General features: G+C 44.8%; 1 protein-coding gene across 1 annotated transcript in view; it reads left to right on the plus strand.

The window, feature by feature from the left end:
* The first annotated feature begins 7,113 nt into the window (after positions 1-7,113).
* Positions 7,114-13,658, plus strand: part of dyrk1aa (dual-specificity tyrosine-(Y)-phosphorylation regulated kinase 1A, a) — a 142,807-nt gene continuing 136,262 nt past the window's right edge. Inside the window, exon 1 of the mRNA XM_038801492.1 lies at positions 7,114-7,332. The gene's annotated coding sequence lies outside the window, so the exon portion shown is untranslated. The remainder of the gene's footprint in view (positions 7,333-13,658) is intronic.

The raw sequence follows: 13,658 nt of genomic DNA on the forward strand, positions 1-13,658 counted from the left end.
TCCTGCTCTTAGCCCCCTAGATGATGCCAACCAAAATCACCACAGCCCAGCGGGTGTAACAGCCAGCAGACTACCTCCACTTCTGCTGTGGATGTTGATGAAGCACTGAGATGTAGCGATGGGGTTAGGAAAGTTAAAAGCGGAATTGGGGAATGTACAATTCAGTTGGGTGTGTCTTTAATCATTGCCACCCCACTTCCTAGTGCATGTACCAGCCTGCCAATCTGCTTACAAAGCCCACAACAGCAGAGCCTTCCCACATTTTAATTTTGCACTACACCGTCGTTTGGAAAGTGATGGTGCTGAGCTGTCACTGACTGACCAACTTAGACCCTCCTGTGTGAATAAGGCAACTTCTCCCATGGCTTCGGTGGAGTTTAATGGTCATATTTCCCTCCCTCACAGATCTCTTAATCCACCTCCTATTTTCCTTGATCCTGCTGTATGCCTGAGGCATATCTGTTTGCCAGCTGCTGAACATTTTGAAGTGGGTGTGCCTATGGCCCATATGGACCTCACCCATCCCCATCTTGGTGGTACTTACACTATTCAACATACACCACCATACCTCCATGCACCCTTCCCTCAATCCACCCCGTCATGTGTCTGAGCGCACCCTTTCCCACTCGTACCCTCAGTACAGCACTAGCCCTGCAGTCCCTTCTCCTGGCTGAGGCCACTCCCCACCTTCCCCTGTACGGGCCTCGTACTGCAGCCCCTTCTCCTGCCTGAGGCCACTCCTCCCTTCCCTTGGACAGGCCTCATACTGCAGCCCCTTCCCTTGCCTGAGACCACTTGCACCCACCCCTCCTCACCTTCCCCAGGACAGGCCTAACCCTGCAGCTCATGAAAAGTCAACCCCACCTCACTGCTGGTCTGGTGGGTCGAAACCTGCCTGTGACAGCTCCCTGAAAGCAATGCGGTGCTGCCTGTGAAGTCTGGAGTTGATTCTTGTGAATGATGTGTGATGCAAGGGAGGCAAACTGACCTCGAAGTGAGGAACGAAGTGCAGGTCACCAAGTGCACGTTGCTTATGCACTGTTGTGAAATTCCCGGGTGGTCCAGTGTGGTGCGATGATTCCGGCCAGGAGTCTTTATAATATTGACAATGTTGAAATAATGTTACTGACATGCCCAATAGGAAACACGGCCCGTCATCAGTGGCTGGAGCGCACAAATGTGACCTGGTTTTATGACGCTGTAAAACCGAGTTTTGGCCTTCTCGCGATATTTGCTGCTTCCGCCCGCAATTAAATCCACTACGAATGGGAGCGGAAAGTCCCAGCCTTCAAATTCTGGAGATCGCAAGGAGCATATCTCTGTATACATTCTCTAAAAATATATAGTGCAATGCAGTTACTGCAAAAATCCCCTAGTTGCCACACTCCAGCACCTGTTCGAGTATACTGAGGGAGAATTTAAAATGTCCAATTCACTTAACAAGCACGTCTTTCTGGACTTGTGGAAGGAAACTGGAGCGCCCGTCGGAAACCCACGCAGACATGGGGAGAACGTACAGACTCCGCACAGACTGGGACCCTGGCACTATGAAGCAATGGTGCTAACCACTGTGCGACCGTACCTTTTGAGCATATAACACCTAGCCAGCAACATCCACACCTGCGAAAGAATTTAAAAAATGAACCAATTGAACATATTATTTAATATCGCATCTGACAATACATTTATTAACGTATGTTCAATCCCTGGGATCCCGCAAACGTTCCTGCAACATTCTTCAGTTGGCTTGACTCCAATCATTTGAAGCACAACTTGCTAACAGATGCCAATGGTACTGGATTGAAACATTCCCTCAAGTGTTTGCAACTCAGCAGTCTCATTAAGGAGAAATAAAATTGGGCATTCTGATCATATCTTTCAGTTTTATTAAAGCACCTGAAGAAGTTGTTAAAATTCCTTATAGGCATCTGGGCCTGCCTGGAGGATCTGTATAACAAACAGGCTTGACGAACTGCAAGTTCTTAGCAATATGTACTTCAGTAGAGATAGTAAATCTTTTCAGACAGCAGCATCACATCTCCCTCTCCCTGTAAAGGCCTGTGTTTGCACGAAACAGAAACTCACGTATGTTAATTCAACAAATCTTCAGCAGACTATGCTGCATGTCTTTTGATGACACCTAATTGAAGCGATAAGGCAAATTGAAACCTAACATCAACGTGTGCCAGCTGGAGGAAATGAATTCTGTTCTGAATGAATATGTGCCCACATCCTCATGAAAGGATGATCTCCACTCATGTTGATTCTTCTTAGATGAAGTCTGAATGGTGCGTGGAATTAACCATTTTAGCTGCAGTACGCCCCTGGTTGCAGGAAACTCCATTTAACTGGTTATTGGAGCTGATATTGGGAGTGGCGTTTTTAGAACTTATTTTATTTGGAATAAGCACAGACAAGAACATCAATTATGTCAATAAGACCTAACTGGTTGCCCAACTGTACAATGTTATGCTTCAAGCGTTTAGTGCAGAATTTGAGTATCCAAACACCTTCTTGGATACCTGAGAACCTACCTATCAATTGCTGTACTTCAGGCACGATGGGCCAACACATTGCAGATTTTGATAATCACATGGAATGGTCATCTTGATATTGGGTTCACTCTCATATATACTGCCTTTCTATAAACAGCCATTGTTACTTCTGCTTTATCTCTATTTGCAATCCGTTCCAAACACCACATCTCTCTTAATTTTGCCCAAATTATCATGAGGTTCTTGTGCCACTGTTAATACACCCCACATCCTGCAACCCCTCACCTCTGCTTTCAGTAAGAAGCCTTACAACACCAGGTTAAAGTCCAACAGGTTTGTTTCAAACACAAACTTTCGGAGCACTGCTCCTTCCTCAGGTGAATGGAGAGGTATGTTCCAGAAACATTTATATAGACAAAGTCAGAGATGTCAGACAATGCTTGGAATGCGAGCATTTGCGAGTAATCAAATCATTACAGGGCTTTCAGGGCTGTGTTGCATGCAGCTACTTAATTAGCAAAATAATAAAGAAACAGAGGAACTACATGCGTTTATACTTCTCCTTTTCATGACATATTTTCTTTTTTTAAATTTGTTTTAAAATAAATTTAGAGCACCCAATTATTTTTTCCATTTAAGGGGAAATTTAGGGTGGCCAATTCATCTACCCTGCATGTTTTTTTGGGTTGTTGGGGTGAGACCCACGCAGACACGGGGAGAATGTACAAACTCGCAGATATCTTCAACACCTCACTCCTCCACTCTGAGGTCCCCACCTCCTTCAAGAAGACCGCCATAATACCATGACCAAAGAAGATCAAGGTAGCCTGCCTCAATGACTACCGACCGGTGGCCCTGACGTTTGTTATCATAAAATGCTTTGAATGGCTAGTCATGAGACGGATCACTGCCAGCCTCCCAGACGGTCTTGATCCACTGCAGTTTGCCGATCACTGCAACCGGTCCACAGCAGACGCTATCTCCCTGTCTCTACAATCAACACTCGAACACCTCGACAACAAGGACACCTACGTCAGACCGCTGTTCAACGACTACAGCTCTGCCTTCAACACCATTATCCTGACAAGACTAATAACCAAGCTCTGCAATCTTGGACTTGACCCCTCCCTGTGCAGCTGGATCCTTGACTTTCTCACCAACAGACCGCAATCTGTCAGGATAGGCAACAGCACCTCCTCCACAATAGTCCTCAACACCGGAGCCCCGGATGTGTGCTCAGTCCTCTACTGTACACCCTATACACACATGACTGTGTGGCAACATTTAACTCCAACTCAATCTATAAATTTGCGGATGATACGACTGTGGTGGACCGTATCTCAAACAATGATGAATCAGACTACAGAAGGGAGATAAATCACTTGGTTGCATGGTGTACTGAAAACAACCTCTCTCTAAATGTCGGAAAGACCAAGGAACTGGTCATCGACTTCAGGAAGCATACATAAGAACATAAGAACTAGGAGTAGGAGTAGGCCATCTGGCCCTTCGAGCCTGCTCCGCCATTCAATGAGATCATGGTTGATCTTTTGTGGACTCAGCTCCACTTTCCAGCCCGCACACTATAACCCTTTATTCCTTTATTCTCCAAAAAACTATCTATCTATCGTAGTACAACACACACTCCCTTCTGCATCAATGGCTTCAAAGTGGAGATGGTTGATAGCTTTAAGTTCTTGGGGGTCACCATCCCCAACAGTCTGTCCTGGTCCACTAGGTTGATGCAACAGTCAAGAAAGCCCTCACTGTACTTCGGTACTTCCTACGGAAGCTAAATAAATTTGGCATGTCTGCATCAACTCTCACAAACTTTTACAGATGTGCGATAGAGAGCATCCTATCCAGCTGCATCACAGCTTTGTATGGCAACTGCTTGGTCCAAGATCGCAAGAAACTGCAGAGTGTGGTGAACTCAGCCCAATCCATCACACAAGCTTGCCACCCTCACAATGATTCTGTCTACACCTCCAACTGCCTCAGGAAGGCAGACAGCATTATCAGATCACTCCCACCCAGGCATTGCCTTATTTCAGACCCTTCCATCAGGCAGAAGATACAGAAGTCTGAAGACCCGCACATCCAGACATAGGAACAGCTTCCCCACAGTTACAAGACTCCTCAACGACTCCCCCTCGGACTGATCTGTTCCCTGTAAGAACACTATTCACGATGCCCTATGCTGCTCTTGCTCATGTATTTGCTTTGTTTGTCCCCTTGTTCCGCACTGTAACCAATCACTGTTTGTCGATGTACCATTTGTCAATGTTCTCTGTTGATTATTCTCTTTGTCTACTATGTACGTACTGCGTACGTTCCCTCGGCCGCAGAAAAATACTTTTCACTGTACCTCGGTACATGTGACAATAAATCAAATCAAAATCAAATCAAAAATCAACTCCATACAGACAGTGACCCAGGGCCGGGATCGAACCCGGGCCCTCGGCTTCGTGAGGCAGCAGTGCCAACCATTGCACCAATTTATGACATATTTTCAGTGGTCAGTTTGCTATTAAGCTTGTTTGGCTCCAGCTTTCACTGAGACAGGGATTGTGCTGGTTCCATTGGTGAGGATCACAGCTTGCATCTCATCGGGGAGCAGGTGAAGGATGGCAACAAATTTCTGGGAGCAGCTAAATTTTAGGATACTCCATGAGCCTTAACGGTTGATAGAATCAAATGCTTTTGCAAGGCCATAAAGAGTAGTTAATCGTCTCTTATTCATTTTCCTCACTGCAGCACTATATCACACCTCAGCAAATTATTCACAAGTGTGGGAATAATATCCAGAACAGATGGGAAACCTCCAATCCAAACCCATTTCAACCTGATGACACTTGTAACTCCAGGTCTTTGTTGACTTCTTCTCTGAAAGCATATGAGAAAATGGGTCTTTCATGAAACACCCAGAAAACGAAGGTCCTCTTTAAACACCTCCCCCCTTGTCTATTGAGATCAGCGATATTGTGGAAAATGTGAACCATTTTCCATATCTTGGGAACCTCCTCTCTCAACGAAGGCAGACATAGACGATGAAATTCATCATCGTCTCCAATGTACCAACTCAGCCTTCGACCAACTGAGGAACAGAACATTTGAGGGCCAGGATCTCAAAGCCAAGACTAAAGTCATGGTTTGTGTGACATCAGTGATCCCTGTGATCGTATATGCTTTGGAGGCTTGGGCAGCCTACAGCAGGTACCTGAAAGCACTTAAGAGGTACTCGCAAGATCCTCCAAGTCCAGTGGCAAGAAAGGAGATTCAACTGCAGCATCCTCTCCCAAACCAACACACCCAGCGTCAATGCACGAATCAATCAAAACCAGTTCCATAGGGTGGGACATGTCGTTCATAAGCCTGACACGAGACACCTGAAGCAATTACTCTACTCTGAACGCAGGAGACTCCCAGGACAGTACACTGTAGGGATGTCCTGAAAGCATTTCTGAAGAGTTCAAAATTCCTTTTGATTCATGAGAGATTTGGTTGTGATCAACCAAAATGGAGAGGTCTCATTCCTGAAGGCACCAAACGCATTGAAATACTTCAATGGGAACGTGTAGAGGCAGGGTCAAGGCACAGCATAAATCCTAATAAGGATTAGCTGCTAGTTTCCTGACTCTGCAAGTTACTTTCATAGAATCACTAGAGTGCAGAAGGAGGCCATTTGGCGCATCGCATCTGCATCAACCCTCTGAAAAAGCGCCCTATCTAGTCCCATGCCCTCAACATATTCCCCTAACCCAGTAACACCACCTAACTGTTGGAAACTAAAAGACAATTTAGCATGGCCAGTCCATCTAACCTGTACATCTTTGGACTGTGGGAGGAAACCAGACCACCCGGAGAAAACCCACGCAGACACGGGGCGAACGTGCACCCGGAGGAAACCCACGCAGACATGGGGAGAATGTACAAACTCCACATAGGCAGTACCCAAGGTTGGAATTGAACCTAGGTCCCTGGCACTGTGAGGCAGCAATGCGAACCACTGTGCCACTGTGCCGCTGTGACTTTTGGTAGAACTCATCAAAATCTACAGGTGAAAAGTGTACAGATGCTACAATTGGACTAAGCTAGGGAGGGATTGTGAAAAAAACAGCCACAGTTCAACTCCCAAGTGTAATTCAGTCACTCTTGCTGGGAAGTGTACATATAGATGTTGGGTAAGAGCAGAAATAGCGTCAAGCTGGAATAGCTGCCGAGGCTGAATGTCTTTGTGATACTCACTGACATAGCTTATATAGGAAAAATGACTTCTTGGGTGAGATACTGGAGTGACTCCCTTTGTACCATTGCAGGGGAGGAGGGGAGAAAATTGACAATGAAGAAGTTTCAAGTTGTATTATTTTGCAAACTTGATTATAGACTAAATACAATGATTATTATGACACATTTAATATTCTAGTGAGGATGTCATCACATATCAGTCAATGAGCTACCCTGATTTTTGACATTGATCATGACACTTGAGAAAGTTTCACTTGCCATACAGTAGGCATCAGTGTGATCTCATAGACATATGAGTAGGTATATAAACATTGATGTGTGATACAAAAACAAAATACATGTGAGTGATTAGCAGGAACATAATTAATCTTTGAGTTCAGACAGGATAAACCGTTTGAGCATTGTTCTTTGCGATTGTGATGTCATCTGATCTGCCTTGTGACAAATTCAACAGTATTGACTGTATAATCAGAGACTGAATGAACTGCGTGCAAATATACATCGATGTATCATGCTCCATTCAACTGTAAAGCAAAGACTCAGGGAATTTAAGATGGTCACTTTGTCCTGGCATGTCCAGTTTCCAGAGGTAGCTTTCATCTTCAATTTCTATGCAACATTATTGTGTTAATTAAATTGGGGAAACTTTTTCTGGGTAGTGTGAATAATATCCTCCAGATCGTTCAGCCTGGAGATGGGGCTCAGAAATCTTTAAGCCATCAATATCCCGTTTTTGTGTGTCGACCCGGAACTTGAAATACTTTCCAGGCAGTTTGAAAGATGGATGGGACGTTTAGTTGGCTGAAGTGAGGACAAAGTGGGAACAAGGGAAAGAATGAACCACAAAGTATGGTGATCTTGGATGAAAGCAAATGTTGACCAAGTTATCAATTGTTGATGAAGCAAACGTTTGCATTTTTCTGTTAGCGAAGCGGGCCAGTAGATCTGAGCGAGTTTCTGGTGTCATTGTGTATAAGTTTATCCTACTTGTTCAATTTCTACACATAAATCTGGTTCGTTAAATTGGTGTGCGAGCCCAGTCTAAGTATTGTATGTAGACAAAATCATTTCAGAGTCACCTGAAGAGAAATAAAAATGCAATGGGCGCTAGCCATCCAATGTTGTGCAATTTGAGTCCCGAAGCAGCAGTTGGGGTAGCAGGGTAGCATGGTGGTTAGCATAAATGCTTCACAGCTCCAGGGTCCCAGGTTCGATTCCCGGCTGGGTCACTGTCTGTGTGGAGTCTGCACGTCCTCCCCCTGTGTGCGTGGGTTTCCTCCGGGTGCTCCGGTTTCCTCCCACAGTCCAAAGATGTGCGGGTTAGGTGGATTGGCCATGCTAAATTGCCCGTAGTGTCCTAATAAAAGTAAGGTTAAGGGGGGGTTGTTGGGTTACGGGTATAGGGTGGATACGTGGGTTTGAGTAGGGTGATCATTGCTCGGCACAACATTGAGGGCCGAAGGGCCTGTTCTGTGCTGTACTGTTCTATGTTCTATGTTCTATCTTGCAGCAGCAGAACACCACAACTTCGTAAGGGATGTGATGCCTGGTTGTAAGATTTGTGGATGGACAACAAGAAGAAGAGCTCATTAAAATACCTTTAATTTCCATTCCCTAGTGGCAGTGGGAGACAAGAGATGCTATGATATTTGATAAAAGTGGGATTTTTTTGTCCTTGAGATCTGAGCGCTGCTCACAATATACATTTATTGCACATCTCTCATTGCCCTCAGAAGGCAGTGGTGATGGTGGGGTTGAAGTCAAATGGCCCTGGCAGAACCTGAAATGAGCACTGCTAGATTGTGCGGCTGTGTGACATTATTGATGATTCCTTCCAGTACTTCACTTTTCATTGATTATACCACCTTGGGGGATGTCAAGGACAATGACTTAATTGATTTGGCAATGGAGAGCACAGGTTCAATGTCCAGTGGGGAATGTCAGTGGCATATTCTTGCTTGTCACCTGAATGGAAAACTATTCTTCGATCACCTTGTTCGTGAGCAGCAAGTGGTGCTGACGGGTTGCAGCTAATAGATACCGATCCAGTAACATGCGTATCAGTTCCACATAGCATGCAGAAACACACAAGAGAAAAAGAAATATGAGAGGTAGGAGTATTGATCCCTCAACAGCATCCCCTGGATTGTGTCAATGCTGCTCATGTCAAAGGAGGGTAAAATGGCACAGTTCTGTGTAGGTTATAGAAGATTAAGCAGCTGATGTATATTTCATTTCCTGCCTAGAGGGTATCCTTGTGAAACCGAGGATGCAAGCTATCTCGCCAAGTTTTATTGGCAGGTTCAATAAGTGAGGAAGCCATATTGTCTTTCATGTTTGCAATATCTGGAGGACTGTATCAGTTTGTGGTTATAGCTTTCTAGGATAAAGATACAGCCATCACATTCCAGCAGTTGGTAGATTCCATGTTTATATCAGATGGAGTAAAAAGACAGCAGTGTGATATTTCACTAAAATTAGTACAAACACCTTCTTTACATTGAATATGTACTGGCTCAGCTCCAGAAGGCAGAATTCACAGTGAAAGCAGAAAAAGGCTTTGTGGGAATAGCTTTTATTAAGGCCAACATTTGTTGCTCATTTCTTAAATATTCACTCCCTCCCACGAACCAAGAGTGTTAACAGTGTACAGTCTACAAGATGCACTGCAGTAACTTCTTAGCTTCCTTCAACATTACCCTCCAAGCCTGCAACCTGTGCTACCTAGGACAAGAGCAGCCAATGCAAGGGAACACCACCACCTGGAAGTTCCCCTCCAAGTCACACACCATCCTGATTGGGAACTATATTGCTGTTCCTTCAATGTCGCGGGGTCATTATCTTGGAACTCCCTCCATAACAGCATAACACATAACTGTGTGTGCGCCTATACTAATGGACTGCAGCAGTTCATGAAGATGGCTCACCACCACCTTCTCAACAGCAATTAGGAATGGGTAACAAATGTTGACCAGCCAGCAATGTCCACATCCCATGAATGAATAAATAAGAAAAAAGATACTGCAGTCTGTGTGGTGAAGATGCATGCATAGTATAGTTATATCGAGAGTGTCAGGTGTTTGACCAAACGATGATGAAGGAATGAGAATATATTTTCAAGCCAGGATGGTGTGTGACTTGAACGGGAACCTAAATGAGGGATGTTTTCTTGCTTACCTTGTCCTTCTAGATAGTAGGGATCATGGATTTTGGGGAGTGGTGTCAAAGAAACCATGGCAAATTGCTGCCGTTCACCTTGCCGATGGTACACACTAAGTCACTGTGCAACCAGGGTAAAGGAAGTTAACGTTTAAGGTGGTGAATGGGATGCCGATCAAATGGGCTGCTTTGGTTGGGATAGTGGTGGGCCTCTTGAGTTTATTGAAGCTGCATGTTAAATTTGTGACAGCCAAATGGTGGAGTAGGAGACCAGATGCCAATCTTTTACTTAACAATAGATTTATTTACAGAATGCAACATTACAAATGGCTGCCTCTCCCCTTTCCAATACACAGTGTGACAGAAGTCTCTTTTTAGAAAGCAATTTGTCAGTATTTAAACCAATCAATGCCCTCCACCTGTTTATGCCTAACTCTAATAACACAATTAACAGATTCCCCTCTTTCCTTTAAATCAAAACTGTAAAACACACAAACTATTTCAAAACAAATTGGAAGGAGAGAAATAAAATGATTTTCTAATCATGTACACCACTTCACAATGCAAAACCTCAGGGCGGCACAGTGGATAGCACTGCTGCCTCACGGAGCCGAGGACCTGGGTTCGATCCCAGCCCCAGGTCACTGTCCATGTGGAGTTTGCACATTCTTCCCGTGGCTGCGTGGGTCTCACCCCCACAACCCAAAGATGTGCACGGTAAGCGAGATTGGCCCCAATAAATTGCCCCTTAATCGGGAAAAAAAACCAAATTGGGCACTTTCAAAAAATGTTTTGTTTTTAAAACAATACAAGACCTCCTTTTTTTTAGGACTTCCATAAGCCTATTTGTGCAAACATTCCTGTTTGTAAAGCAATCAGACAATTGATGGCTTACATAAACCCATTTGGTCTTGAAGATTTCTTTCTAGCATCTCTTTTACATTAGCAAGGTTAATCCTTATTCTTTTTCAGTCACACGTTTTGTCAAATGTACCTTTAGCAAAAGGGAATAATTATCTCTATGGAAGTCACCATAGTCTTCGAGGACCATAGGCTCCTCTCCCCTTTTGAGAGAGAGCTGACTGGTGATGATTTAACCTGAGGGTCAACACAAAGGGTGAGGGTGAGAAGGTGGGGCCTTCTCTATCTATCAGCTATATAACATTCAATGGGAAAACTATTCTCAGAATGCCCCTTGTATAGAACTTACCCTAAAATATTTGACAAGTAAAACCCAATATCTATTGCTCTTACAAGAGCTAGTGTTTCTGCAGCTGAGGTATCTTGAGCCATTCTTCTAATGTTCTGAGCTTCCTAGGTCAAGGGACAGCATTTTCATTTTCCATTTTCACTCACCAGGAATATTTTGAAAGCAGTTGTGCTTGAATACCCATCGAGAAATTGGCATGAGAAGCATCACTAAAATTTCAGGTCCTTCAGGTCCCCCAAGGCCTGAAACTTTAACACACATTTCTCTGCAATTAATTTTTCAATGTTGAGAACAGCCTTGACTGTAAGATGTTTCTTCATCGTACTCAATTCCAATACATCAAAATTAGTATCCGGTCTTCTCTTTGAGTGCATAGTCAATTCAAATGTCCAATCAAGCTTCTTAACTGTTCTATTTCTTTTTTCTACATTACATCATCTGTCTGTGATTACCCAGTATAATTTATTTCGATACAAGTAACACTTTGGTAAAAGTTGATTCCGTGTTACTTCAGTCCTATTCTGCTTAATGACTGGGCTTAAACATTTAAATGCCTCAAAGCCTGACTTCCAATCTTAAATTCCCCTTTAATCTTATAAAATGTTGCTCAAATTCCACAGAACATCCGCATAGAAAATCATCAACTTGCATCATAAAGATAACTGAGAGTTTCCTTTTGTGGTACTTTGCTGGATCTGCTTTCAGTTGAGTACAGCCTATTTTCAGCAAAACAGAACTAATACAGAAATAGCATACCCTTGACGCATTGTTCAATCCATATTTGCATTTGTTTAATTTCCACCGTTTCCCTTCTATATCACATACCTCTTTAAACAGTTTCAAAAGCACATCTCTCTGAAATTTTTCTCCTTGCAAAGATATTGTTTTTATATCATTCCTAGGAATATGTGGCCAAAAAAGCTAAGACATTTTGAAGCTCATTTTTTCTCCTGTCGTGGCAAAATATCTTGAATCTCCAAATTATTCTTTGAAACCCTGAGCCACTCAGATTTCAGCCTTTTAAATCATGTCTGGGATGACTATTCCCATACATACACAACTATGTGGTAAGGTTGGCTGTCCCCTGTCTGGCACTTCAGAGTAGATTTCAAATTGCTTCCAACTATCTACATGTTTTTTTTTGTTTTTCCTTTCTTATTAATTTAGCTTTAATTTATTAGCAGCCACAAAAAAACTTGCTTGTCATAAGGGCTTTTGCTTTGAGTAGTGTTTCTGTGTGTGAAAGCGCAACGAGGAACAAATGGCCCAAGTGGGGTGGGGGAACAATGGCGAGGATGATGCACTATCAATTACGAGAAGACGAGAGTAGAATGTAATTGAGGCTTTATTACACTGAGATGTGTGGCCTCCTACAGCAGCTGACAAAATGGCTGCTGTACGGGGAGCACACATATTTATACTCCGTCTACTGGGCGGAGCCAGCAGGCAGGGACCTACCCCCGTACCTGTAGTACAGGGGCCTTACCGTAAAATACATATATATTCAATATATCCATCAGTGGTGACTACCACGTTCACCGCCTGTTAAAAAATGAGTCCAGCGGGGGTGGTGGAGAACTAGATACAGAAAGTAGTGTTTAAAATCACAGAGAATATTACAAATTCAGGCATCGAGAGCGCCGCAGTGCTGGTGGCGACTCAGGTGGCGGCTTGGTCTTCGGTGACTCTGGGAGCGTGTCGAAATCCTCTTCATCCCCGGGTGGGGCAGAGGGAGGACGGATTGTCCCGAAGCAGGAGTTGCGGTGGGGTGCGCCGGGGAATGGAGGGTGGCGCCGGGACAGAGGGGTGTGTGTGTGTGGAACCAGCTGGTGCCAGGTCCCTGAGGGAGACTGTGTCTTGACGGCCGTCGGGGTATACTACGTAAGCGTACTGCGGGTTGGTGTGGAGTAGCTGTACCTTCTCAACCAACGGGTCTGCCTTGTGGAGTCACACGTGTCTACGGAGAAGAACAGGTCCTGGAGATGCCAGCCATGTTGGGAGCGAAACTCTGGAGGTGGACTTCCTAGGGAAGGCAAAGAGACTTTCATGGGGGGTTTCATTAGTCGCGGTGCACAGATGTGCCGAATGGAGTGGAATGTATCGGGGAGGGCCTCCTGCCATCGGGAGGCCGGGAGATTTCTGGACCATAAGGCCAGCTGGATGGCCCTCCAGACCGTCCCATTCTCCCGCTCCACCTGCCCATTTCCCCTGTGGTTGTAGCTGGTCGTCTTGCTCGAGGCAATGTCCGTTAAGCAGGAACTGGCGCAACTCATCGCTCATGAATGAGGATCCCCGGTCGCTGTGGACGTAGGCGAACAGAGCGAAGATGGTGTTGAGGGCTTTGATGACGATGGCAGACGTCATGTCGGGGCATGGGACGGCAAAAGGGAATCGGGAATATTCATCGACCACACTGAGGAATTACATGTTTCGGTCGATGGAGGGGAGGGGCCCTTTGAAGTCCATGCTGAGGCGTTCAAAGGGGCAGGAGGCCTTCACCAGGCGCGCACGGTCTGGCCGGTAGAAGTGCGGTTTACACTCCGTGC

This window comes from Scyliorhinus canicula, chromosome 7 (assembly GCF_902713615.1).
Source record: "Scyliorhinus canicula chromosome 7, sScyCan1.1, whole genome shotgun sequence".
Taxonomy (NCBI): domain Eukaryota; kingdom Metazoa; phylum Chordata; class Chondrichthyes; order Carcharhiniformes; family Scyliorhinidae; genus Scyliorhinus; species Scyliorhinus canicula.